The sequence below is a fragment of the Schistocerca americana genome, chromosome 7 (assembly GCF_021461395.2).
Source record: "Schistocerca americana isolate TAMUIC-IGC-003095 chromosome 7, iqSchAmer2.1, whole genome shotgun sequence".
NCBI classification, from domain to species: Eukaryota; Metazoa; Arthropoda; class Insecta; order Orthoptera; family Acrididae; genus Schistocerca; species Schistocerca americana.
In genome coordinates this window covers 349441831-349469583 of record NC_060125.1, presented here as the reverse complement: position 1 = coordinate 349469583, position 27753 = coordinate 349441831, and positions in this window count along the sequence as shown.

The following is a 27753-nucleotide window of genomic DNA, read 5'->3' as shown; positions in this document are numbered from 1 at the left end:
CAGATATTCAATACATTACCTCATATTACATCATATGTAATGAAATGAGGCCTTTGAAGCTATTTTAGATGGTCGAAGTAACCAATGAGCCATGGACTATGAATTGATATCAGTCGCGGCTTTCGGGGCAAAGGGGGATTCTACAAACAAATTAGGTATACCAGCACAATATGTGTATCTTCCGACATTGTGCCTGGAGGGGAGAAGTTTTCATACGATCTTGTAACTTGTAAGGTGAAAGGCTTTCATGTGGGGACACAGGATGGGCTGGCCACAGAGCGTCATGTATTAGCTGAGCGACATCTCAGTCCGCCTACACATGCACTTGATGGTCCACGCTATTAACACACAACAAGAGAGTTAAGGCTATGCAGTTCCAGCTACAGTCAGTACGGGTTGTCCCCGGTGAGTAGGCGGCTAAGTGGCTTCTGATCTTCATTCAGTGGTGGGCAAATTACTTCCCATCACGTTATTCTCGGTACAGGCGACAGATCGGAGGTAGATGATATGCTTTGGAGCAGAATAGCGCAGATACGTAACCGGTAGTAAATAACAGCAGGCGCCTACCAAGTAGTACGTAAATGCAGTAAAAATTTTATTGTGACGCAACAGATTACTTTTGGTGTGCGGTTTGTTGGCCGAATATATACTGACGGTAATGGGAAGTGTTACAGCATGAAACACCTGTCCGATATTTCTCAACATTTGTGGAGGTATTCATCACATAACGGGTTTTACGTCATTAAACTTTCATTCAACTCGGAAGAGATACCAGTCATCAATATCGTAGGCAGTGTGACCCTCTGTGGGAAAGCATCCAGTGTTTTATTCGTTGAAGTAAACAGTCTTCAAGTGTTATTCTGAGGAATTTCAGGCCATTCTTGAAACTTGCTGGCTGGAGGTTGCCATAAAAGAGTACTTCCTTCCGTCGCATCACAGACATGCTGTGACGATGATAAACCAGGATGTCAGGCACGCCAGACTATTACCCGTAGATTTTTTCCAAATGTCTGTGATCTGACAGCACTGTCTGGTGTTGCATTATCCTGTTAGAATTACCATTTGATATCGTGGTAGTGAAGGGTATGACAATAGGGTCTACCATTCTTGACCACACTAGCGAGCATTTCGCCTATCTTGAACGACTACCATATCAGCCCCGTCATACGAGGGACGTTCAGTAAGTAACGCAACACATTTTTTTTCTGAAAGGCTGGTTTTATTCAGGATTCCAAACACCATACGAGGTGCGACAATAAAGTAATGAGACTGATGTGAAAAAAAATGTTGCTTACCGTTTTAATGAAGTTCAGTGTTGTTTCCTTCAAAGTACACTCCTGGAAATTGAAATAAGAACACCGTGAATTCATTGTCCCAGGAAGGGGAAACTTTATTGACACATTCCTGTGGTCAGATACATCACATGATCACACTGACAGAACCACAGGCACATAGACACAGGCAACAGAGCATGCACAATGTCGGCACTAGTACACTGTATATCCACCTTTCGCAGCAATGCAGGCTGCTATTCTCCCATGGAGACGATCGTAGAGATGCTGGATGTAGTCCTGTGGAACGGCTTGCCATGCCATTTCCACCTGGCGCCTCAGTTGGACCAGCGTTCGTGCTGGACGTGCAGACCGCGTGAGACGACGCTTCATCCAGTCCCAAACATGCTCAATGGGGGACAGATCCAGAGATCTTGCTGGCCAGGGTAGTTGACTTACACCTTCTAGAGCACGTTGGGTGGCACGGGATACATGCGGACGTGCATTGTCCTGTTGGAACACCAAGTTCCCTTGCCGGTCTAGGAATGGCAGAACGATGGATTCGATGACGGTTTGGATGTACCGTGCACTATTCAGTGTCCCCTCGACGATCACGAGTGGTGTACGGCCAGTGTAGGAGATCGCTCCCCACACCATGATGCCGGGTGTTGGCCCTGTGTGCCTCGGTCGTATGCAGTCCTGATTGTGGCGCTCACCTGCACGGCGCCAAACACGCATACGACCATCATTGGCACCAAGGCAGAAGCGACTCTCATCGCTGAAGACGACACGTCTCCATTCGTCCCTCCATTCACGCCTGTCGCGACACCACTGGAGGCGGGCTGCACGATGTTGGGGCGTGAGCGGAAGACGGCCTAACGGTGTGCGGGACCGTAGCCCAGCTTCATGGAGACGGTTGCGAATGGTCCTCGCCGATACCCCAGGAGCAACAGTGTCCCTAATTTGCTGTGAAGTGGCGGTGCGGTCCCCTACGGCACTGCGTAGGATCCTACGGTCTTGGCGTGCATCCGTGCGTCGCTGCGGTCCGGTCCCAGGTCGACGGGCACGTGCACCTTCCGCCGACTACTGGCGACAACATCGATGTACTGTGGAGACCTCACGCCCCACGTGTTGAGCAATTCGGCGGTACGTCCACCCGGCCTCCCGCATGCCCACTATACGCCCTCGCTCAAAGTCCGTCAACTGCACATACGGTTCACGTCCACGCTGTCGCGGCATGCTACCAGTGTTAAAGACTGCGATGGAGCTCCGTATGCCACGGCAAACTGGCTGACACTGACGGCGGCGGTGCACAAATGCTGCGCAGCTAGCGCCATTCGATGGCCAACACCGCGGTTCCTGGTGTGTCCGCTGTGCCGTGCGTGTGATCATTGCTTGTACAGCCCTCTCGCAGTGTCCGGAGCAAGTATGGTGGGTCTGACACACCGGTGTCAATGTGTTCTTTTTTCCATTTCCAGGAGTGTAGTTCCTTTCTGACTGAACACACTTTTTCCAGCGCTTCTGTCAGTGATGGTAACATTTCTGGAACTCATTTTCTGTAATATCCTCCAAGACCCTCGTCACAGCTCTTTGAACATCTTGTGTTGTTTGAAAATTGTGTCGCTTGACCGCCGTTTTGACTCTTTGAAATAGAAAAAAGTCGCACGGAGCGATATCTGGTGAATAAGGTGGCTGTGGTAGTACCTAAATTTGTTTTGAGGTTAAAATTGCTGTACTGACAGAGCAGTATGGGATGGCGCATTATCGTGATGCAGAATCCAATTATCAGCAATTTTGGCACGGGAATGAAGAACTCTTTTACGATGTCTTTCTAAATTTTCTTTGTAGTAATATTGGTTAACTGTTTGTCCAGGAGGCACCCACTCTTTATGAACAATTGCCTTGGAATCAAAGAAGCACACGAGCAAGCATTTCACTTTTGACTTTGACATGCGAACTTTTTTAGGTTTGGGTGATCCCTTTGAGCACCATTCCGAACTTTGGCGTGTTGTCTCTGAATCGTACTGAAAAACCCAACTTTCATCATCAGTGATAACACGGGTCAACAATTCTGGATTGGTTTCCGTTTGCTCTAGCAGATCGGCTGTTTCTCGCTGTTGTGGTGGGAGATTTTTGCGGACCATTTTTGCACAAATCTTTCTCATACCAAGATCTTCAGTTATTATTAGACGAACCGTTTCTCGAGTGATGTTCAGTTCTTCTGCAATCATTTTTACGGATAATCTTCGATCTGATCGTAAGAGTTCACGCACCCTGGCCAAGTTGACATCCGTCCGTGAGGTTGATAGTCGTCCACTGCGGTCTCCATCATCAACATTCGTTCTGCCTTCACTAAACATTTTATGCCAACGAAAAACTTGAGCTCTTGAAATAACCTCCTCTCCAAAATCCTTTTGAAGCTTACCATAAGTTTCCGTCGCGTTTTCACCCAATTTAACGCAAAAAGAAATAGCATACCATTGCACAATATTATGCAGTTCCATTTCTGTGACGAGAAACACAAACACGTGTTAACATATTACAGCACAATTCACAACTGAGCAGTTGCATCGATGTGCTGCTTGGACTAGAAGCAGCTTATAGACCAAGGTCAAAGATATTGTGCCTACACAAGCCTGCAGGGTTGCCACATCTTGCAAAGAAAATCAGTCTCATTACTTCATTGTCGCACCTCGTACAATTCCTCAGTCTTCTACCTACAAAACCCTACTCTTCAACAGCATCTTCGTTCAATGCGGCGGGCTTACACTGTCTTTCTGTAAGAGGCCATATGCCCACATGGTACCACACCGCTGGTCAAAGTCAGAGCCAATGTCATGCAGCATCGATAATCTCCCCATCATCAATCTACTGCTTCCCACAGAATGCATCCTTCAATGGGTCTGAGAGATGGAAGTCGAAGGGTACGACATCCATGCTGTAGTGTGGGTAAGAATGAACGTGAAGTTTTGTGAGCTCCTCTCGGGTTTGCACACTTGCAGTGCGTGCCTCGTGTTTTCATGAAGAAGGAGAAGTTCTTTTGCATTTTGGTGGCGATGAACAGCCTGAAATTGCTTGTTCAGTATCCCGAGAGTAGCACGGTACACTTCAGAACTGACCGTTGAAACATGAGGGAGGTTGTCAAACAGAATAACCCCCTTCAGTGTCCAGATAAACGTGCTATGACTACACCGGCTGAGTATGTGGCTTTCAACTTTTTCCTCGGAGGAGAGGTGGTTTGGCGCCAATCCTGGATTGCCGTTTTGTTTCCGGTTCGAAATGATGAGCCCATATTTCATGGCGTCTGACGATGTTCAACAAATGAACTGTCGCGATCTGCCTCGTAACGCGGAACCAGTTCCGCACAGACGGCCCTTCGTTTCCTTTTACGATCTTCTGTTAAGTGGTGAGGAACCAAGTGACGACTGTGGCAGCGCATCCAACAGAGACGTCCACTGGAGCAGCAAAGTGTTTGATTAAGATCCGTTGATCAACTCTAATGAGAGTCTCCGCACATCTCAACAATGCAGGAGTCACAACTGTGTGCAGGCATCCGGCAAGCTAGAGATCGGAAGGGTTTGCGCGAGCTTGTTGCACCGGTGAGGAACGTCTCGCCCATCGACTCACCGTGCTTTTGTTCATTGTCAGGTCTCGGTAGACATTCTGCGAGCGCCTATGAATATCTGCAATGCTCTGGTTTTCCACCAAAAGAAAGTCAATCAGAGCTCTCTGTTTGGAATGCACTTCAGTTACAGGCTCCGCTTTGAAAGCTACCTACAGTGCCGCCTCCTATCGGAACTTCAGGAAACTGTATGGGATTCCACGATGTCCCACAACAAATAGTACATCATTTCAAATTTGTCGAGAAAAAAACGTGTTACGTTACATACTGAACACCCCTCGTACCATCCAGTTGCTCTGAAGTCAGAAATTCAATGCGCTGGAGAGGCGGTCTCGAGAATCGCTGCGTCCTTGTGACCTTTAACCAGTCGTATATGGACGCGTTGGTATCGATCTGACCGCCATAGATGCGAGATTCAACGCTCAACACCACAGAATGGAATTCAGCGTCGAAGGTCAATCTGGCTGTGTGCAGTGCATCTGTTGTCTATGGAATGGTTTCAGTGGTAAACCACGCATGACAACTCTCGATCTCAACTGAGTTACCAATAATCGTGGTGACACTCTGTTTACAACTAATGTCCAGTTTCAACTGTTGTCATCCGTCTATTCGTCAGCCCCAGTCGAACAGTCATTTTCTGGAAGCACCCGTGCCATCTAGGGCTGTTGATATTTTTAAACATATCGATCATCCGATATATCGATATTTAAAGAAAGTATTATCTTAGGTATTAGGTATATCGAAAAAATTATCGATAAATCGATATGTCGCTGGTAAATGTATCGACGTATCGGGCAAAAAAACACCGGCTTCACATTGTAAGTGTACTACCACTTTTAAAGCTGTACATGTATGTATTGGTTTATTGTTAAATAATCTGTACATGAGCAAGCTAGCAGCCAGCTTATCCCCCTTAGAGCAAGAAATGAAAGGAAAACGATGCTTTTTCATGCTTTGCGATAACCATTTCGCTAACAGTGGCAACTGCATGTAAGTGGCAAAATAATAAAAGGTGTCCGATGGGTCCGTCGTTCGATTTTGTCACATTTAGGATTTGTCTGGAACACTTCATGTTGACTTCCCCATTTTTCATTTCTGGAAACGCCTGTGGACTAGCAGTCGTAGTACCAAAATAGTGTGGTGGAGCTAAACGTTGCAGTTTCTGTTGGTAGCACCGAGCGCCGATTACGGCAGCATTTCCCTCACAGGTCTCCGGCCACTGCAAAGACAAATCTTGTCATTTAGATTTCTATTCATCGTTTTCAGAAGCTGTTTTTGAAGAATGCCGATGTGAAGAAGCAGCACACTAGCTGCGTTAAAAATTGAGTTTTAAGGCAAGCAGTGTACTATTTCGTCACATCGGAAATCTTGTTATTCCTTTCACACCGCCACCTCCCCCCTCCTCCCCCTCACCCTATGCAATCGGAGTACACAAAAAGTAATAAGACTCCTTCACAGAGTGAAAGTAAAATTATGTTCTACCATTGACTCAAAAGAACAACTTTAAATATTTACCGATAATTGTGAAAAAATATAAAAGCAAAATATCGGTACGCAATATTGCCATTTCGATATATCAGTGTAAAAGGTATGCGTATATTTATTGTCATTTTTGAAGTGGACAACGATGTATCGATATTTCTTCAACAGCCCTATGCCTACTCTTGTTGTTGCACTGCTTCCCTGAGTGCATATCGTCACCACTCGTTCCGCAGCACACAACACTACTGCCAACTGTCTGTCGTATCTGCTGGCATGATTTCTTATGTCCTTCACACCAATGATTCCTCCTCTCTGTGTCCGAAAGATGGCGAAAAGCTGCACGTCAGCTGCTATCTTCACATCTGTAGGAATGGCTTTTCCCTACAATGAAAATCCTGAAAAGAAGCTCACATCAGGAACTGTTTTAATCAGAATATTCCACAGGCATGGGAAAGACCCTCTTGGAGAGCCGGGGGCTTTAAGGCGCTCGCTTCCGGGACGCGGGAGGCGAATCATCTCTTTCGAATCTGCGTCACGGATCAACGACGAGGGCAGGAGAGCCACCAGCCTGGATGTAGTTTTTAGGCGGTTTTCCACATCCAGCTAGTTGAATACAGGGCTGGCACATCTACATCTACATGTGTGCATGGTTCATCGGACTACCTTTAAGCTACTTGTCTACCGTTCCACTTTCGAACAGTGAATGGGAAAAACGAACACTTAAATCTTTCTGTACGAGCTCCTCTTTCTCTAATTTTATTATGATGATCATTTAACGCTATGTAGCTGGATGCCAACAAAATATAGGGTTATTACAAATGATTGAAGCGATTTCATAGCTCTACAATAACTTTATTATTTGAGATATTTTCACAATGCTTTGCACACACATACAAAAACTCAAAAAGTTTTTTTTAAGCATTCACAAATGTTCGATATGTGCCCCTTTAGTGATTCGGCAGACATCAAGCCGATAATCAAGTTCCTCCCACACTCGGCGCAACAAGTCCCCATCAATGAGTTCGAAAGAATCGTTGATGCGAGCTTGCAGTTCTGGCACAGAAAGAAATCGCATGGGGTTAAGTCGGGAGAGCGTGGAGGCCATGACATGAATTTCTGATCATGATCTCCATCTCCACCACGACCGATCCATCAGTTTGCCAATCTCCTGTTTAAGCAATGCCGAACATCATGATGGAACTGCGGTGGAGCACCATCCTGTTGAAAGATGAAGTCGGCGCTGTCGGTCTCCAGTTGTGGCATGAGCCAATTTTCCAGCATGTCCAGATACACGCGTCCTGTAACGTTTTTTTCGCAGAAGAAAAAGGGGCCGTAAACTTTAAACCGTGAGATTGCACAAAACACGTTAACTTTTGGTGAGTTGCGAATTTGCTGCACGAATGCGTGAGGATTCTCTACCGCCCAGATTCGCACATTGTGTCTGTTCACTTCACCATTAAGAAAAAATGTTGCTTCATCACTGAAAACAGGTTGCGCACTGAACGCATCCTCTTCCACGAGCTGTTGCAACCGCGCCGAAAATTCAAAGCGTTTAACTTTGTCATCGGGTGTCAGGGCTTGTAGCAATTGTAAACGGTAAGGCTTCTGCTTTAGCCTTTTCCGTAAGATTTCCCAAACCGTCGGCTGTGGTACGTTTAGCTCCCTGCTTGCTTTATTCGTCGACTTCTGCGGGCTACGCGTGAAACTTGCCCGCACGCGTTCAACCGTTTCTTCGCTCACTGCAGGCCGACCCGTTGATTTCCCCTTACAGAGGCATCCAGAAGCTTTAAACTGCGCATACCGTCGCCGAATGGAGTTAGCAGTTGGTGGATCTTTGTTGAACTTCGTCCTGAAGTGTCGTTGCACTGTTATGACTGACCGATGTGAGTGCATTTCAAGCACGACATACGCTTTCTCGGCTCCTGTCGCCACTTTGTCTCACTGCGCTCTCGAGCGCTCTGGCGGCAGAAACCTGAAGTGCGGCTTCAGCCGAACAAAACTTTACGAGTTTTTCTACGTATCTGTAGTGTGTCGTAACCATAGGTCGATGAATGGAGCTACAGTGAATTTATGAAATCGCTTCAATCATTTGTAATAGCCCTGTACTTTCACACTCTGGGGAGAAAGTTGGTGATTGATATTTCATGGGAAGGTCCTGACGCAGCAAAAAATGCCTTTCTTTTAATGACCGCCACCGCAATTCGTGTGCCACATCCGTGGGACTCTCTCCCCTGTTCCAAAACGAACTGCCCTTCTTTGATCTTTTCGATATCCTCCGACAATCCTGTCTGATGTGGATCCCATACCGCACAGTTACACTCCAGTAGGGGCCGGACAAGCATAGTGTAAGCAATCTCGTCAGTAGCCTCGCTACATTTTCTAAGTGTGCTGCCAATGAGTCGCAGTCTTTGGTCTGCTTTCCACACAACATTATCTATGTAATTGTGTCAATTTAAGTTATTCGTAATTGTAATCCCTGAGTATTTAGTTGAGTTTACAGCCTTTAGATGCTCCATGTGATTTATCATGTAACTGTGCTCATGTGGATGACGTCACATTTGTCATGCTTTAGAATCAACTGCCACTTTTTGCAGCACACAGATATCTTGTCTAAATCACTTTGCAATTCGTTTTGGTCATCTGATGACACTACACAACGGTAAATGATAGCATCATCTGAAAACAATCCAAGAGGACGGCTCAGATTATCTCCTAAATCATTTATGTGGATCAGGAACAACAGAGGGCTTTTAACACTTCCTGAGGAAACGCCAGATGTTATTTCTATTTTACTCGATGAATTTCCCCCAATTCTTACGAAATATGATCTTTCTGACAGGAAGTCACGAATCCCGTCACACGACTGAGTTGACACACCACAGGCACGCATTTTAATTAGAAGTAGCTTGTGAGGAACAGTGTCAAAAGCCTTCTGGAAATCAAAAAATATGGAAGAAATTTGACGTCCCATGTTGATAGCACACATTACTTCATGAGAATAAAGACGTAACTGTGTTACACAAGAACGATAGTTTCTGAATCCGTCCTGGCTATTTGTCAATAAACCGTTTTGTTCGAGGTGATTCATAGCGTTCGAGCACAGGAAATGTTCCAAAATCCTACTGCATATTGGCGTTACTGATATGGGTCTTTAATTCAGCGGATTACTTTTATTTCTTTTCCTTTGGGATTGGTATGACTTTTGCAACTTTCCAGTCTCTGGGTGCGGATCTTTCTACGAGCGAGCGGTTATGTGTGACTGCGAAGTACGGAGTTACTGTATCAGCACACTCTGAATGGAACCTGTCTCCTACACAATCTGTCTTTCTTAAGTGTTTTAGGCTGCTTCGCTACACCAAGGATATTTACTTCTAAGTTGGCCAAATTGGCAGTTGTTCTTGATTCGTTTCTGGAATATTTGCTTCGTCCTCTATTGTGAAGGAATTTCGGAAAACCGTGTTTAGCAACTCTGCTTCAGTGGCACTGTCATCAATAACATCAGCATAATTATCGCGTAGTGAAGATACTGATAGCGTCTTGCCACTCGTGTACTTTACAAACGAACAGAATCTCTTTGGGTTTTCTGCTAGGTTTAGAGACAGAGTTTCTTTGTGGAAACTATTAAAAGTATCGAATGATAGTGTTCGTACGTTCCAACACTGCAGAAGTCAGAGCTGTGTGTGACCGGCCTTCATGCTGGATATCGCATAAGTTTGTGCGACCTTGTTGAGATGATTACAAACGCCTCGCTCAACGGCGCACCGTGCTTTTGTTCACTACCATGAGTCTCAAGACATTCTGCAGCCGCCTATGAATATCTGCGATGTTCAGGTTTTTCACCGATAGAAACTCAATAACAGCTCTCTGCTTGGAACGCATCTCCGTTACAGACTCCATTTTGAAGACTACGTATAGTGCAGCCAGCTATCGAAGCTTCATGAAACTATAGGGGCTGAAGTGGAAATATTCCACAATGTCCCAAAACAAATTCAGGATTTTTTCAACCGAATTTGTCCAAGAAAAAAATGTGTTGCATTACTTACTGAATGTCCCTCGTACATACATTCTGCATAAAAAGATTTTACTGGAGGAAATATTCGATTTTTAGGATGCTGTAAAAACACGTGCATTGAAAAAATCCGAGCGTGTTAATATGTGAGGTTTCCAAGGCCGATATATTTCATTTGAACGCCCTATTTTTCTTCTATGCAAAAACAGTTTGCCTTTTTTCAATATTTTTTAGTTTTGGAAATACTCTTATGCCTTAATGTTGCTGTCTTACGAAACATCCGGACGTTAAAATTTTAGAGTGTAAATCATTCAAAAATTCGGTAGTGTCGTTTTGAAGCCCTCATTTTACTGTTAATGAAAAGGCATATTATTACTGGGAAAACATGTTAGTTCCCGACGTACTTCGATTATAAGAAACTGTTTCCGGTACTGTCTTGGTGATCTCTATTAGTGAATGCAAAAGAAATGAACAGCTTCAACAGTAAACGTAGAACACAATATAAATATTATTGAAAGAAATCACAGCCAACAGACAAATTATTTCATTGTCAAATGTACACAAATATTGTTTATAGCTTCTCCGTTTTATTGTATTTTAAATATAAAACTGCTCTGCTTCTTTGTAATATTTCGTCGCACCGAATCACTTCTATGTTATAGCTGAAATCAATCTTCACCTGTTTACAGCTGTATCTCGTTAATCACGGCTAGTAGATCTGTGCTAGTGCTTCCAGCATTGTGTGCATTGTTTTGGAACTTTTTGGCACACCTAGACTCGAACCTCAGACCTTGCCCTTGCGGGCAATGCTGTTGCAAATGAGCTATCCTTTTTCTCCAGTAGCAGTTGAATTATATTCCAAGAAGATGACTTCATTTTGTTTACGTTATATTCAAGAAGGGTAGGTGAGTATATTATCAAATATCCTACAATCGTAAAGTTGGTGGTTCCAATCTTGCGAGCAGCAGTACCATTCTCCACCTGTATTTAAATTTCATTCCCTTCAACAAATATCGATGTTAGTTTACAAACAGTGAATCATTTTTTAAACAGAGACAACGTCCTCCTATTTTTACTTAACGGTCGTACAAAAATTAAAATTTCGTAGAGACATGCAAAATGCCTAACAAACAAATTTAAAAAAAAGTTATGTTCATGTACAGTACTGTTCAATCTACAAAAATATAAAGTATTGTATTTTATATATGGCGTTCAGCGTTTCTGCAAATTAAATACCTTAATTGGCTGTCAAGAACCTCTCATATCACGCACCGATCTTAAAAACTGCATTCATCATTTCCTGTCCCGTGCAAGTTCCATGCAGTTTCCTTTCTATCCTAGTTGTTGCACGTCTTTCCGTAGTCCGTCATCGAAACTTGTTCTTGGTCTTCCATAGAGGCACGTTCACTCTGGCATTCCTACCAGCACTACTTTTGGGGCAACATCATTTGTTATCCTCGCAACATGCAGTAGCTTCACCGTTGCTTTTTGTACTATATCAGATTCATTCATCATAGAGTATATTTCTTCATTTCCGAACCTTCTCCATCCATTTTCTTCATTCTGTGGCTCAAAAATCTTACTCACTATCTTTCTCTCAAACACCGTCAGTTTTTTATTGTCGCTCTTGGTGGCACTCAATGTTTGCGTGCATTGTAACAGTACCGGCGTAGTTATTGTATTCTATTCCTTCATTTCAACTTTCATTGAGATTACCCTTGATTTAATGATTGGTTTTACGACGTTATATGCTGTGGAAGCATAAGCGATTCTTTGGTTTACTTCTAACTGGACATTTTCCTCTGACTGGAGTAAGAAGGCAAGTATACAATGTTCTCAACTATCTTCACTGCCATCTCTCCCAGCTTTAAATCCCCAGGAACCTTGTGGTTCATATTTTTACGTAGTTGAATCATTTCTGTCTTTTTCTGGGTTGATTCTCAAACCCCACTCCCCTGCACTTACTCAGATCCTCTGCTGTATTCATCATTTCTTCTCTTGATTCTAGTGTAGCTGTGATATCAGCTGTGTACGCTATGATTTGCAGATTTCCATACAGTTTGATGTCCTTTCCTACTCTTTTCATTTCAAGTAGAAAGTTTTCTAGGACGAGGTTAAGTAATACGGCTAACAGTGTTACAAACCTCAATTTAGAGTAAATACTGGCACTTTCATGCGATTAGTAATTAAAAACAAAAAGAGGACATCTATCCAGACGTGACCCACGACTCTTCCTGACAGTTTAGTGCTGAATCTTTCCAAAAATCACAGAAGTTATTTTATCCATGAGAACACCGTGGATGGCTCAAATGGTTCAAATGGCTCTGAGCACTATTGGACTTAACTTCTGGGGTCATCAGTCCCCTTGAACTTAGAACTACTTAAACCTAACTAACCTAAGGACATCATACACATCTATGCCCGAGGCAGGATCTACAGTCGCACGGTTCCAGACTGTAGCGCCTAGGACCGCTCGGCCACTCCGGTCGGCACACCGTGGATGTTTTCGTAAATATCAAAAGGAGAAAAAATGCATTCCGCCACACTTTTTGGATGGGTAATTTGTTTCACTGTAACTGCTCGTAGTTATAGGTCTGGGCCCACCGTCAGATGGCAACGAGGATTTCTAATACAAATTTCACATTTTTCTTTTGAGGGAAGATTTTCCTTTATACATTACAGCACAGGGGTACGCATCATTGCCATGTTACATGCAGAACATGACCTGGACTAAAGACGTCTTTCGTGTACGGTTTATCAAGTCATTCACCCCCACATATTGCACTAACAGCTTTCTTTTTTCAGAAGTCTCTGGACACAGATTGTTGCCGAACCGAACTACAGTTCCTTATTTAATAATTTCCGAATTCATCTGGTTACCGCTTTAAGTGCAACATCCGAAAAGAGCATGACTTCGCTTTGTAGTTATTACCGCTGTCGGAATCCGCGCAGTGTGGGGCTCTAAGTATCAGCTACAACTATCCAACCTGTTATTACGTTGCGCCTGGCTTTTGCCTGCCGAGTGCTATCCTATGCAACTCGTAAGATGAAATTGAACTGGCGGTTGTTTGCTTGGACGACATACAGCGCTGCAGTATGGTTGCGTCGCGGGTTGCCAGTGCGCGGCAGGTGCTGCCATCTTGTGGCTTTCACGAAACTGCGCGCGGTAGGTCCTCCTACTGCAGAACACAGCTAGGTGGCACTGCGGTCAAGAAAACTGTAACGCGTAGGGGAGGAGCGAAGTTCAAATGTGCGTCTTGCTATCCGGCTACATACCGAGGTGACAAAAGCCATGGGATACCTCCTAATATCGTGACATACCTTCTTTTGCTCGGTGTAGTACAGCAGATCGACGTGGCATGAACTCAACAAGTTGTTGGAAGCTTCCTGCAAGTATTGAGCCATGCTGTCTCTACAGTCGTTCATAACTGCAAAATGGTTCCCGGAGCAGCATTTCCTGCACGAACTGACCTCTCGATTATGTCCCACAAATGGTCGATGGGGTTCACGCCGGGCGATCGGGGTGGACAAATCATTCGCTCTGGCGTGCCACAGAGGAGTGTTAAGAGACCACTGCTTTTCACAATATATATAAATGACCTGGTAGAGAGTGTCGGAAGTTCCATGTGGCTTTTCGCGGATAATGCTGTAGTATGCAGAGAAGTTACAGCATTAGAAAATTGCAGCGAAATGCAGGAAGATCTGCAGCGGATAGTCACTTGGTGCAGGGAGTGGCAACTGACCCTTAACATAGACAGATGTAATGTATTGCGAATACATAGAAATAAGGATCCTTTATTGAATGATTATATGATATCAGAACAAATACTGGTAGCAGTTACTTCCGTAAAATATGTGGGAGTATGTGTACGGCACGATTTGAAGTGGAATGACCATATAAAATTAATTGTTGGTAAGGCGGGTGCCACGTTGAGATTCATTGGGAGAGTCCTTAGAAAATGTAGTCCATCAACAAAGGAGGTGGCTTACAAAACACTCGTTCGACCTATACTTGAGTATTGCTCCAAAACGCTGGTGCAAAGTCTATGGAAAATCTGCTGTCGACAGAAGTACAGTTAGCCGCTGGACACGGAGGGTGAGGTCAGCACAAGGCAGTTTGGCGGAGTTCCACGATTAGCAGCGATCGGGGATTCCATCCACTGCTGTCACACCTGACATGTTGCAGCGAGCTAATGTCATTCGCGAGGACTGACGCGTTACGACTTGGAGGTTCCTTCATTCGTGGAAGATATTTTGAGGACGATGAGAAGGTGTTTCACACAGTGAAGCACTGGCTCCGCCATCAACACAAGAACTGATACCGACAGGGCATACACGCCCTTGTTTCGCGCTGGAGAAAGACCATAGAACGGGATGGAGATTACGTGGAAAAATAGGGTGTGTAAATTAAACACGATTCTTTCGTCTGTGTATTTCTCATTATGTTCAATAAAGAACTGTTGAAGAAAAAAATGGGGTGCGTTACTTTCTGCGCAACCTTCGTGCAAACGAACTCTTACTGTGTATTCCTGAGGATGATACTTCCTCGTACTGTCCGTGAAAAATACGTAAAACAACGACCCGTGACAAAATACTTAAATTTTCACTAAATAAAATTTATTCTCTTCGAAATATTCATTAATTCGAAGACTGGTGAAACCAACTACACTGTTAAGTGATTGAGTAAGTGACTCGAGCCCTCAAATCAGCGGTTAATTAACTTGCTATGTAAACGTTAATTAAATTAAAACAGCTGAAAAAAAGCAGACTATTCCCTCAGCTAAGCGTCAAATCGAAATAAATCGCGTACCAACTTACACCTAAACTGAGTCTAACCGAAATATTACAATTCAGGCAAACTGAGTCAAAGTCAAACCTCAACGTACAGAATCGGTGTCACAGGTCGACTTCGCACGAAAACCACAAGTTTTGCCCATCTGCTAGCAGAAAAACATTCAGAATCCAGGCTGGCGCCGCTACTGATGACCCAGAAATCTTATGTCTTCCTAAACGAACGCGGCTGGAACACCACTCAGACTTACATAAACTCGCTTCGAACACTCTCCGGCCACCACAGGTCCTGCCTCAACCAGTTCGCACCGAACATTGCCCTAAATCAAGATGCCCGTCGCCCTTAAATATCCTTGGTACACCCCTCCACCGAAAATCCCACGCGTTATTAATGAGTCTTTTAATTTCACCAGCCTAGTTTACACGTTTTGATACAGAGGTAACACTGTCATTCCAAATGCGCTATTAGATGCGCGCTAAAATTCTAGTCCAAATCGATGCATTGCACTTAGTTCTAAGTGCAATAGTTCGTGCAATATTAAGGCCTAAGCAGTTGCAAAACTTGGTCGCAGTTATAATGGTAATCTCCAACCTTGCCGTTGTTCAAGATTGCTAATCACACAGTTCTCTTGTTCTAAGTTTATTCCTGTATTAAACTACTGCCAAATGAACCTGTGTGGTTCGGCAGCACTCGAGATTTCTCATTGCCATTTGTGTCACTGAGACTAGCAATTTTTTTTTTTTTTTTTTTTTTGCTTAAGTTGAACAGTCGTGCCCACTAAATGAACACATTACTTCTATCATCACCCTGCTCATCAACATCCTATTCCGACTCATGATTGTCTTATTCCGAACTTATGATGTCCGATGAGCTGTCCTCTTTACTGTTCCACTGTTGAACACCTTTCCGTCATTATTTTGTTGCTGCTGCTATTCTTGTAAGCATACATTCCAAATTTCGTCGATCGTCACCGCACTCCACAACTTGTACTAAAGTGCATCTGATATTCTATTGGCAACAGAGTTAAGCAACTTCCACCCTTCGCTGTCTTGGTCTATTCTGTTCAAGTTCAAATCATCCAGTCCGATCCAACTTTCTAGTTGGTGTAAATTCCAATAAAGCACCACATGTACAAGCCACCCTACGTCTCCGCAGTCGCAGAGAGCCGTTGTCCATCACCCTCTTTTGTGTAGATGGACTGGGTAAGGGCTACGACTAGTGATGAAGTGTACCATTCCGTTAGTCGGGTCATCTAGATGTGGTAATAGTCTGTCTTCAACGCTTGTGAAAAACCTATACACACGCCTACCGGTAGTCGTTTCGTTCCAGTCGCACTGCCATTCACCTGTTCTCCATGCCTGGAGTTGAACTTTGTTATTGATATTTACCCCCGCTACCACTCGCACTTGGTCGAGTTCGCCTAGGCTTAACCAGCAGCGCACTTCTCTATACCACACTACTAGGCAACGATTGACTAGAACAGGAAAGGAGTACAGTAGAAGACGAGTAGATAGTTTTAGGAAATGAAATAATGAAGGCGGAGGAGGACCAAATAGGTAAAAAGACAAGATCTACCACAAAACCTTGCATAAAACAAGAGATATCGGATTTAACTGATGGAAAGATAAAATGTAAAACTGAAGCAGGCGAAATTGAATACAAACATTTAAGAAATAAGATTGACATGTAGTGCAGAATGGCTAAGCAGGAATAGCTAGAGGAGAAATGTGTTTAGAAACGTATTTCACAAGGGGAAAGATAGATATCGCCTACAGGAAAATGTAAGAAGCCTTTGGGGAAAACAGAAGCTGCTGTATGAATATCAGGAGCTCAGATGGAAAACCAATCCTAAGTAAAGAAGAGAAAGCTGACAGGTGGAAGGAGTACATGGAGGGTCTATACAAGCAGACGAATCTGAAGGCAATGTTATAGAAATGGAAGATGATGTATAATGAAGATGGGATGGAAGATTTCATTCTGCGGGCTGAATTTGACAGAGCTCTGAAAGATCTAAACCGGAACAAGGTCACGGGAGTAGCCGATGTTCTGTCAGAACTACTGGTAGCCTTGTGAGAGTCAGCCATGACAAAACTCTTCCATCTAGTGTGTAAGACGCACAAGACAGGCAAACCACCCTCCAGAGAAAGTAGGATCTGAAGGGTGTGGGCATTAATGGACGTATCAGTTTAGTAAGTCACAATTGCAAAATATTAACACGGATTCTGTACAGAAGAATTGAAAAATTGTGAGAAGTCCGCCTCAGGGAAGATCAGTTTGGTTTCTGGAGAAATGTAGAAACACGTGAGACAATACTGACCCTACGACTTATCATAGAAGATAGGTTAAAGAAAGGCAAACCTACGTTTATAGCAATCGCAGCCGTAGAGAATGTTTTTGGCAATATTGTCTGGAATACTCTCCTTGACTTATGAAGATAGTAGAAAGTAGCAAGGGTAAAATACAGGGAAAGAAAGGTTATTTGCAACTTGTACAGAAATCAGACGCCAGTTATAAGAGTTGAAGGGCATCAAAGGGAAGTAGTGGTTGAGAAGGGAGTGAGACAGGATTATAGCCTACCCCCAATGTCATTTAATCTGTCCATTGAAGAAGGAGTAAAGGAAACCAAAGAAAAATTTGGAGTAGAAATTAAAATTCAGGGAGAAAAAGTAAAAACTTTGAGCTTTGCCGACGACATTGTAATTCTGTCAGAGACAGCAAAGGACTTGGAAGAACAGTTGAAAGAAGGGACAGTGTCTTGAAAGGAGGATATAAGATGAACATTAGCAAAAGCAAAATAAGGATAATGGAATGTAGTCGAATTAAATGAGGTGATGCTGAGGCAGTTATATAAAGAAACGGGACCCTGAAAGTAGTAGATGAGTTTTTCTATTTGGGTAGCAAATTAACTGATGGTGACCCAAGTATAGAGAATATACACTCCTGGAAATGGAAAAAAGAACACATTGACACCGGTGTGTCAGACCCACCATACTTGCTCCGGACACTGCGAGAGGGCTGTACAAGCAATGATCACACGCACGGCACAGCGGACACACCAGGAACCGCGGTGTTGGCCGTCGAATGGCGCTAGCTGCGCAGCATTTGTGCACCGCCGCCGTCAGTGTCAGCCAGTTTGCCGTGGCATACGGAACTCCATCGCAGTCTTTAACACTGGTAGCATGCCGCGACAGCGTGGACGTGAACCGTATGTGCAGTTGACGGACTTTGAGCGAGGGCGTATAGTGGACATGCGGGAGGCCGGGTGGACGTACCGCCGAATTGCTCAACACGTGGGGCGTGAGGCCTCCACAGTACATCGATGTCGCCAGTGGTCGGCGGAAGGTGCACGTGCCCGTCGACCTGGGACTGGACCGCAGCGACGCACGGATGCACGCCAAGACCGTAGGATCCTACGCAGTGCCGTAGGGGACCGCACCGCCACTTCCCAGCAAATTAGGGACACTGTTGCTCCTGGGGTATCGGCGAGGACCATTCGCAACCGTCTCCATGAAGCTGGGCTACGGTCCCGCACACCGTTAGGCCGTCTTCCGCTCACGCCCCAACATCGTGCAGCCCGCCTCCAGTGGTGTCGCGACAGGCGTGAATGGAGGGACGAATGGAGACGTGTCGTCTTCAGCGATGAGAGTCGCATCTGCCTTGGTGCCAATGATGGTCGTATGCGTGTTTGGCGCCGTGCAGGTGAGCGCCACAATCAGGACTGCATACGACTGAGGCACACAGGGCCAACACCCAGCAGCATGGTGTGGGGAGCGATCTCCTACACTGGCCGTACACCACTGGTGATCGTCGAGGGGACACTGAATAGTGCACGGTACATCCAAACCGTCATCGAACCCATCGTTCTACCATTCCTAGACCGGCAAGGGAACTTGCTGTTCCAACAGGACAATGCACGTCCGCATGTATCCCGTGCCACCCAACGTGCTCTAGAAGGTGTAAGTCAACTAAACTGGCCAGCAAGATCTCCGGATCTGTCCCCCATTGAGCATGTTTGGGACTGGATGAAGCGTCGTCTCACGCGGTCTGCACGTCCAGCACGAACGCTGGTCCAACTGAGGTGCCAGGTGGAAATGGCATGGCAAGCCGTTCCGCAGGACTACATCCAGCATCTCTACGATCGTCTCCATGAGAGAATAGCAGCCTGCATTGCTGCGAAAGGTTGATATACACTGTACTAGTGCCGACATTGTGCATGCTCTGTTGCCTGTGTCTATGTGCCTGTGGTTCTGTCAGTGTGATTATGTGATGTATCTGACCCCAGGTGTTCTTATTTCAATTTCCAGGAGTGTAAAATGTAGAATGGCAATGACAAGAAAGCCATGTATGGAGACAAAAAATTTGATAATATTGAGTACAGATTTAAATGTTAGGAAGTATCTTCTGAAAGTACTGTATTTGTCTGAAGCGTACCCCTGTACGGAAGTGACACATGGACGATAAACAATTTAGGCAAGAAGAAAATAGAAGCTTTTGAAATGTGGTGCTACAGAAGAATGTTGAAGATTAGATGGGTAGATGACGTTAGTAAAGAGGAGGTACTGAATAGAACTGGGGGCCGGCCGAAGTGGGCGAGCGGTTCTAGGCGCTACAGTCTGGATTCGTGCGACCGCTACGGTCCAGGTTCGAATCCTGCCTCGGGCATGGATGTATTTGATGTCCTTAGGTTAGTTAGGTTTAAGTAGTTCTAAGTTCTAGGGGACTGATGACCTCAGAAGTTGAGTCCCATAGTGCTCAGAGCCAATTTTTTTTTTTTTTTTTTTTTTTTTTTTTTTTTTTTTTTTTTGGAATTGGGGAGACAAAGAATCTGTGGCATCACTTGACCGAAAGAAGGGATCGGTTGACAGGGCACATTCTGAGACGTCAAGTGATCACCAATTTACAATTTAGTACTGCAGGGAATGTGTGGGGGAGTAAAAATCGTAGAGGGTGACCAAGAGTCACAGGTTCAGAAGTATGTAGGTTGCATTTCGGAGATGAAGCGGTTCGCACAGGAGAGAGTAGCATGGAGAAGTGCATCAAACCAATCTTCGGACTGAAGACCACAACAACAACTTGAATTCAGATGAGTCAGGTTTCCAGAATAACCCATGGAGCCCCTACAGGTGTACCACGGGCCCCAAACTATAGGGATTGGACAAAAATATCAAAACACCAAAAAGGCAACTCATTACCATGCCTAACACGGTGTAGAAAAGCCCTTGGCATTCAAAACACCTCCACTCGTCTCGGAATGGATAAATGCAGGTCCTGTGTAGTTTTCAAGGGAATCTTATACCATTCTTACGGCAAAATAGTTGCAAGTTCTGGTAACAGTGATGGAGGTGGATAGCGATGACGCACACTTCTCTACAAAGTAGACCACAAAGGCTCAATAATATTGAGATCTGGTGACTATGAAGGGCAGGGAAGATGTGAGAATTCATCCTAGTGCTCACAAAACGAGGACTGGGCGATGCAAACTGTATAAAAAGGGGTCCTGAACTCAGCATCACCACTGGGAAACAAATACTGGACCATCGATGGGCCTGGTTAGCGAAGACGGTTACATAATCCACGACAGTAATGCTACCTTGCAGAGTAACGAGGAGATCCATGGAGTATCACGATATGGCTGCCCAAATCACTACCGAATCCCCGCCATGTTTCATTATTGGGGCGTAAACTCGGCCAGAAGTTGGAAACAGTGCGAAACAAGATTCATACGACCAAATGACATTCCTCAATTGCTCTATACTCCAGGTTTTATACAGGGTGGCACGCGAAATGTGTTACCATTTTGTTTTTGAATATAAACTTTATTGCCAATACAATCTGAAAGGAACATATACTACAATGAAGAGCCGTCCATGGAGATTTGTTCTAACTCAGCACATGCTCAATATGTCCACCATTTCGTTTCCTATCTTCCTTCAAACGAACACTGAAGTTAGTGGTTACCCTACGGCACATGTCTTCCGTAATTTCACTGCAAGCTTGAAGAATAAGTCTTCTGAGCTCCATTAAATCACGTGGACGTTTCGGGAAAATTTTTTCCTTTAGGTACCTCCAAAGAAAAAAGTCACATGGGTTGAGGTCTGGACTACTGGGGAGTCAATTTTGTCCGTCATTGAAGCGACCTGGAAAACTGAATGAAATGATCCGCATGTCGAAATGCTCGTGTAAAAACTCCAACACAGTGTTTGCAGTATGTGGCCTTGCTCCATCTTGCATGAACCACTGTTTGTTGAAGGGCAAGGCAGTAGCAAGAAGCTGTGAAGTGAAGCTATTGCGAAGCATGCTCAAATAACGCTCGCTGTTCACAGTTTCTTCAAAGAAAAAGGGTTCAATAAGTCCGTGGCTGGAAATTGCTGCCCACGCTGTAACCCTCGGAGCATAATGTTGTCGTTCATGAAGCATTTGTGGGTTTTCAGTGGCCCAAAAGCGTACATTTTGTTTGTTAACCACACCGTCTAAATAAAAATGCGCCTCGTCTGAAAACCAAACGTTGTTGAGAGTTTCTTTCCTATCCTCCGCCCACTGAGCAAACAGTAGTCTTTGCTGCTTGTGTTCTTCAGTGAGCTTCTGTGCACAGGTCATCTTATACGGGTACATATGGAGGTCACTTTTAAGAATGCGTTGAACAGAGCGTCTAGATATTCCCAGTTGCACTGCTGCCTTTCTACACGATTTCCCGGGACTTCTCTGTACAGCAACTCGTACCGCTTCAATATTCTCCGGCGAACAAACAGGCTTAGGCCGAGGTCGCTTCGCTTCCAATACTGTTCCTTCCTGTACAAATTTATCGTACAACCTGTGGATGGTCTTCTTGCAAGGGACCCATCATGTGTTAAACTGTTGTCGAAAAGGCCTCTGAGCCACAACTAGGCTTTTCGTTTCATGAAAAAGTAACACAATTGCCGATCGTTGCTGTGTCGACAGTCTTCCATTGTCAACCATTGCTGCTTACTAGTCTCCTTACGGCAGTATCGTGCATTACACGTCATCTCGGAACTCATTTGTTTTTCCTAGCTCTGCTGGTACTGCTGTAGAGATCCCCGTGGGATATCTAATGTGCGTCGTAAATCATGAAAGAAACAAATGGTAACACATTTCGTGCGCCACCCTGTAACTTCCGCACAAGGTTTTTTGTTGCATCGCTGATGAGTGGTTTTGGAATTCCAGATCGCCCTGTTTCGATGTTACGGAGCCCCCTTCGCATTGCTTTGGTGCTGACAAGGTTCGTGAGTGCGACATTCAGTCCTGCAATGACTTTTACAGCTGTCGTTCTCTTATTTTTCGTTACAATCCTGTTCAATGACCGTCTTTTTTGATCACTTAACACACACTGTCGCACTCGTTGTGACTTAGCGGATGATGTTTTCTCGTTTTCCCTATATGCGGTATAAATCTTTGGTACGTCGCCTCTTGAAACACGATGCACTTCGGCTCCGTTAGTCACTGAAGAAACTACCATACTAGCTCCAGCGATTTGCCTACGTTAGAATTCACTGATCTCCTGCTTAATGCACTCACAACTACACAGAACGCTGTTTTGATCACCAATGACACTTGCATCGAGAACATCGCAAGGTGCCGTTTGTTGTCAAATACAACACTGCAACCTGCAGTCTTGAATTGAATCTGCTTTTGCCGGCCAGTGTGGCCGAGCGGTTCTAGGCGCTTCAGTCTGGAACCGCGCGACCGCTACGGTCGCAGGTTCGAATCCTGCATCCGGCATGGATGTGTGCGATGTCAGTAAGTTAGTTAGGTTTGAGTAGTTCTAAGTCTAGGGGACGGATGACCATAGATGTTAAGTCCCAAAGTGCTCAGAGCCATTTGAACCGTTTTCGAATCTGCATTTGTGTTCAAGCACGCATTTCTCGCGGCGTTTCATAATATTTTTGTCCAATCCCTGTATCCGATTAATGATGGAGAACACAGACTAGAGTCGGTGAAGAGCAGTGCGTTTCGTCACAGGTTCGTTTCGTGAGGGCACCAGCGTCGATGGGACATTCACCCAACGCTGGTGGCAGACATTACAAGAGACGCGATGTGCAACACAGTGGGGCTTGCATTAAAATTTCGTGAGCGTACTTTCCTAGACAACGAAAAGACAACGCTTAAGATGCACGTATATTGCATCCTACAATGAATACCTCGTGAAAAGACCGAGAACAAAAAATTAGATGGAAAAAGTACTCTTCTCCATACACCATAACGTGGATTGCGGATTATAGATGTAGGTGCAGCAGATGTCGTTTACCAGTAGAGGAACAACACCTCTCTTATATAAAGAACCGATCATGCCCTTGCTGACGAAAGTATCCAATCACTTTGCTGTAATGATTTATGGAGATTGAAGAAAAGTTGAGCCCGAACCGCCTGATTGGAATTTAAGGCCCTCTTCTTTTGAAAGCGAATACGGTGTGTTAAGCTCAGCGTGACGTCACTCGGTGTTGCCAACATAGTGCAGAAGGAACCAGTAAGCAGATGCGCGCCGGCACCTACGGGCGAGTCCTGAATACTTAATACGAAGATGACAAATTCCTCTACGCCGGTCCTCCGCTTAACAGACAGCCCATTGCAGACCGCAGCTGCTCTTATAATACGTCTCTCATACATAATCTAATACCTCTTACCTTTTGTGTTCACTTTGACTATCCGAGACACAAATATTCTACTTAAAGACAAATTGTTGCTAATACCCACTTTACAGTTAGACGGTGATCCATTCGACGAGACCAAATATTCAAATATTTGGGTGCCATACCTGACGAAAAACGGATTTTATCAGCTCATATTTCGAGTGTAAGTGAGAGAAATCTACAAGTTCAAAGAATATTGTGGCACTATTTAGAAACTAATATCGAATAAAGTAAATCACGATGCCATTTACACAGCAATAGTACGGAGCTCGAAATTACAAATAGAACTTGTCGTAGTCAGCTGACGTCATATCTAGAGCAGAATTATCCTCAGGCTGACGGGTGACAAGATTTTTAATCAAAGAGCTGTCATGCGTCACAAACGTGAAGCCGACGTTGCCATGTTAGTTACTCCAAACAATAGTCTCTGGTGGAAGTGTTTTGCCGAAAAATTCTAGGTTGCGTCACTTACGGGTGTATCAATCATTCTTATTATCATCTAAAGCCAGCAGCGGTGGCCGAGCGGTTCTAGGCGCTTCAGTCCGGAACCGCGCGACTGTTACGGTCGCAGGCTCGAATCCTGCCTCGGGCATGGATGGATGTGATGTCCTTAGGTTAGTTAGGTTTAAGTAGCTCTAAGTTCTAGGGGACTGATGACCTGAGATGTTAAGTCCCATAGGGCTCAGAGCCATTTGAACCATCTAAAGGAATAAGAGTAAAGGAAAAACAGTTTATTCGTAAGTGGAGTCACTCAAGCGATATTTCCTTTTTTATGCGTAAATTTTTGATCCCGTGTTTACTTTTTCTGTATTTCTCTCATATGAATTTAGATTTTCTATCAGTTCAGCTCGAAAATATCTGTGGGTTAACGCTGCGAGAAGGAAGGGTTAGAAATCGATTAAATATAGCAAACTATGTTCTCAACATTTTTGCGAACAGGACATAGACCGAAAGTCAGTTTCGTTAGTTCGTTTAACGATAATGTTGGATAACGAAAGCAGTTTTTCATATCACATATTTTAATGTCGTGTGACGAGGGCCTCCCGTCGGGCAGACCGCTCGCCTGGTGCAAGCCTTTCGATTTGAGGCCACTTCGGCTACTTGCGCGTCGATGGGGATGAAATGATGATGATTAGGACGACACAACACCCAGTCCCTGAGCGGAGAAAATCCCCGACCCAGCCGGGAATCGAACCCGGGCCCATAGGATTGACAATCCGTCGCGCTGACAATATCACATACTGCTTTCTTAGTTATGCGAAAGGCATAACAAAAAGAACATCACATTAACGAGGAAAAATGCGTCGTATTACTGGATCAAATACGCATTTAAGACCAACGGCTCTGAGCACTAAGGGACTTAACTTCTGAAGTCATCAGTCCCCTAGAACTTAGAACTAGTTAAACCTAACTAACCTAAGGACTTCACACACATCCATGCCCGTGGCAGGATTCGAAGCTGCGACCGCAGCTGTCGCGCGGTTCCACACTGAAGCGTCTATAACCGCTCATTCACACCGGCCGGCGAAAACGTCTGAAAATGCCTTCCTGAAGCTGCGGTTTTCAAAAAATCACTGCAGCATTTTCTGTTTAAAGTAAATGTTGCGTGCACACGACACAAATTACGCAAACAGTAGTCTGCTAATGTTTCAGGGCGGCAGGCCCTACTACACCCCTATGCTTTTAATACATAGTATAATATTATAATCTCTGGCAGAAAATAAACTCAACTGAAGTGAATGTGAAAATAAAGTTTAATTAATGAGTTATCTATACTTGTTGATGCGTCTACGAAGAAATTTGTTTCCGAATGTACTTGTTGTAGAAGTTATTTTCGACTTCATACATTAGTTGAAAAAGTCTTAAAATTATAAGAAGTACTAAAAGTGACAAAGGATATCTCTGGTTTTAAAATAGTTCACCGGCATATACTTGCAAAACAGTATTTGGTGTTTTCAAGGAACGGAGTGAGATATTAACTGAAACTGCATGTAAGATACTGTATTATTACAATTGAGATTTATCTGGGTATGAATATGCAACCAGTCGCTTTCTTGGATTTTAGATACGGTTTATTGTTCCATAACTATTTTTCGAGCCACTGCAGCCTCATCATCAGATGGAGGTGTTGCAGGAATTTTATATCGTTGACCAAGTGTAGCTAGACGCTGTGGTGATGGGGCTGGCGAAAATTACGGATATTTAGTAACAGGTAACGAAACGTTTACGGAACGGAAGTGATATGTGTTAGGTTCTTACAGTGCACTGTATCATGATATCCACAGCAAATCCATTCCCATAATGTCCATCGTCAGTCTATATCCGATAGTAACTACAAGAAAATGGCTCTGAGCACTATGGGACTTAACATCGATGGTCATCAGTCCCCTAGAACTTAGAACTACTTAAACCTAACTAACCTAAGGACATCACACAACACCCAGTCATCACGAGGCAGAGAAAATCCCTGACCCCGCCGGGAATCGAACCCGGGAACTCGGGCGTGGGAAGCGAGAACGCTACCGCACGACCACGAGCTGCGGACTAGTAACTACAAGTTACACGCTGGAAGTTTTTGGTATTATGTAACTTTGTGTAAAATATATATACCTATCTCTTGGTTTTATGAACTGCAACATGTTTGCATTTTGCCAGTAAATATCTTTTTCAATCATGGTGAGCTGCTTCGAAAACATCTCCTTTTCCATTCAGATGAAATTATGAATACGTTTAAAATAAGTTGCTACTTTTGACAGCTCAGTACGGAGGGAGTGGAGGGAAGCGTAGTTGCCAGCGTGTGCTGCGCGCTGCGGCAGGCGACCACAGTCTTCCAGCCACGGGGGTGAAAGCTAGCTATATGGGCGAAGAGGCAACAAGCCATGTAGTTCCATTCCAGACCACTAGAGGCGCTAGGGGTTAAACGAAGCTGGAATTGACCAATGAGAGCTGTCTAAACTCCAGTGGTGGTTGTTTTGAAATATTCTACCGTCTTGCTCTGTACTGAAGTCTGTTGTCCTCGGTTACAGTCGTCTTTGTATTTGTTTCATATTTACATACTCCTCATCTTCATTATAAACAGATTTTTTACTTTAAATTCATAAAGTTCACCGTGGAATTGAAGATATTTCTTGCTGAAAAATGTCCACAAATAATTGTAAGGTAAGACATTTAATTTTTCATTAAATAATCTTGTAGCCTATAAATGAAATGTATTCTCTTCTAGTGTGAATCAAGCAGTATGGTTTCAGTTTGTTTACTTAAATAACTTTGATATGTCTGTAGTAGCTTTATTTAATGAAGACTTTTATGTTGTTGTTGTTTTTCATAATATTCAACACAACAGATTGACGTTGAAATACTCCTGCAAGTTCCCCAGCTGTTCATCTGGCTATGACGTGGGTTCAACAGAGGAAATTTGCAACAAGCATTTCTACAGGTTTCCAAAACAACCTCAAGAGTTGCTTCTAAAGTGGAAGAGTGTTTGTAAACTGCCACCAGATGTGAACTGCGCTTCTTATTTTGTTTGTGAATATCATTTTTTCGAAGAAGATTTTATGAATAAAAGTAGGCATAGGCTAAACAGGGATGTGTTTCCAAAACATGTGACAGGTGTCCCTTGTGAAATTGCCAAAATCGGTAGTGAATCAGGTGACACTGTTGTTAATAGTGAATTGGGCCTACCAAGCTCTAGTGGTGCTATGGCAACTGTTCATTTTACAGCTGCTAATACCAGAAGTGAAACTGGTGTTAATGAACTATAAAGCCTTAGTTGTGCTGTGGCAAGCAGTTCTCATGTAGGTGTTTGTACCAGAAGTGCATCAGGTGAAACTGGTGTTAATAGTGAATTAGACTTACCAAGCACTAGTAGTACCATGGAAAATCTTTATTATACAGGTGCCAGTACCAGAGGAGAAACTGGTGTTAGAGAATTA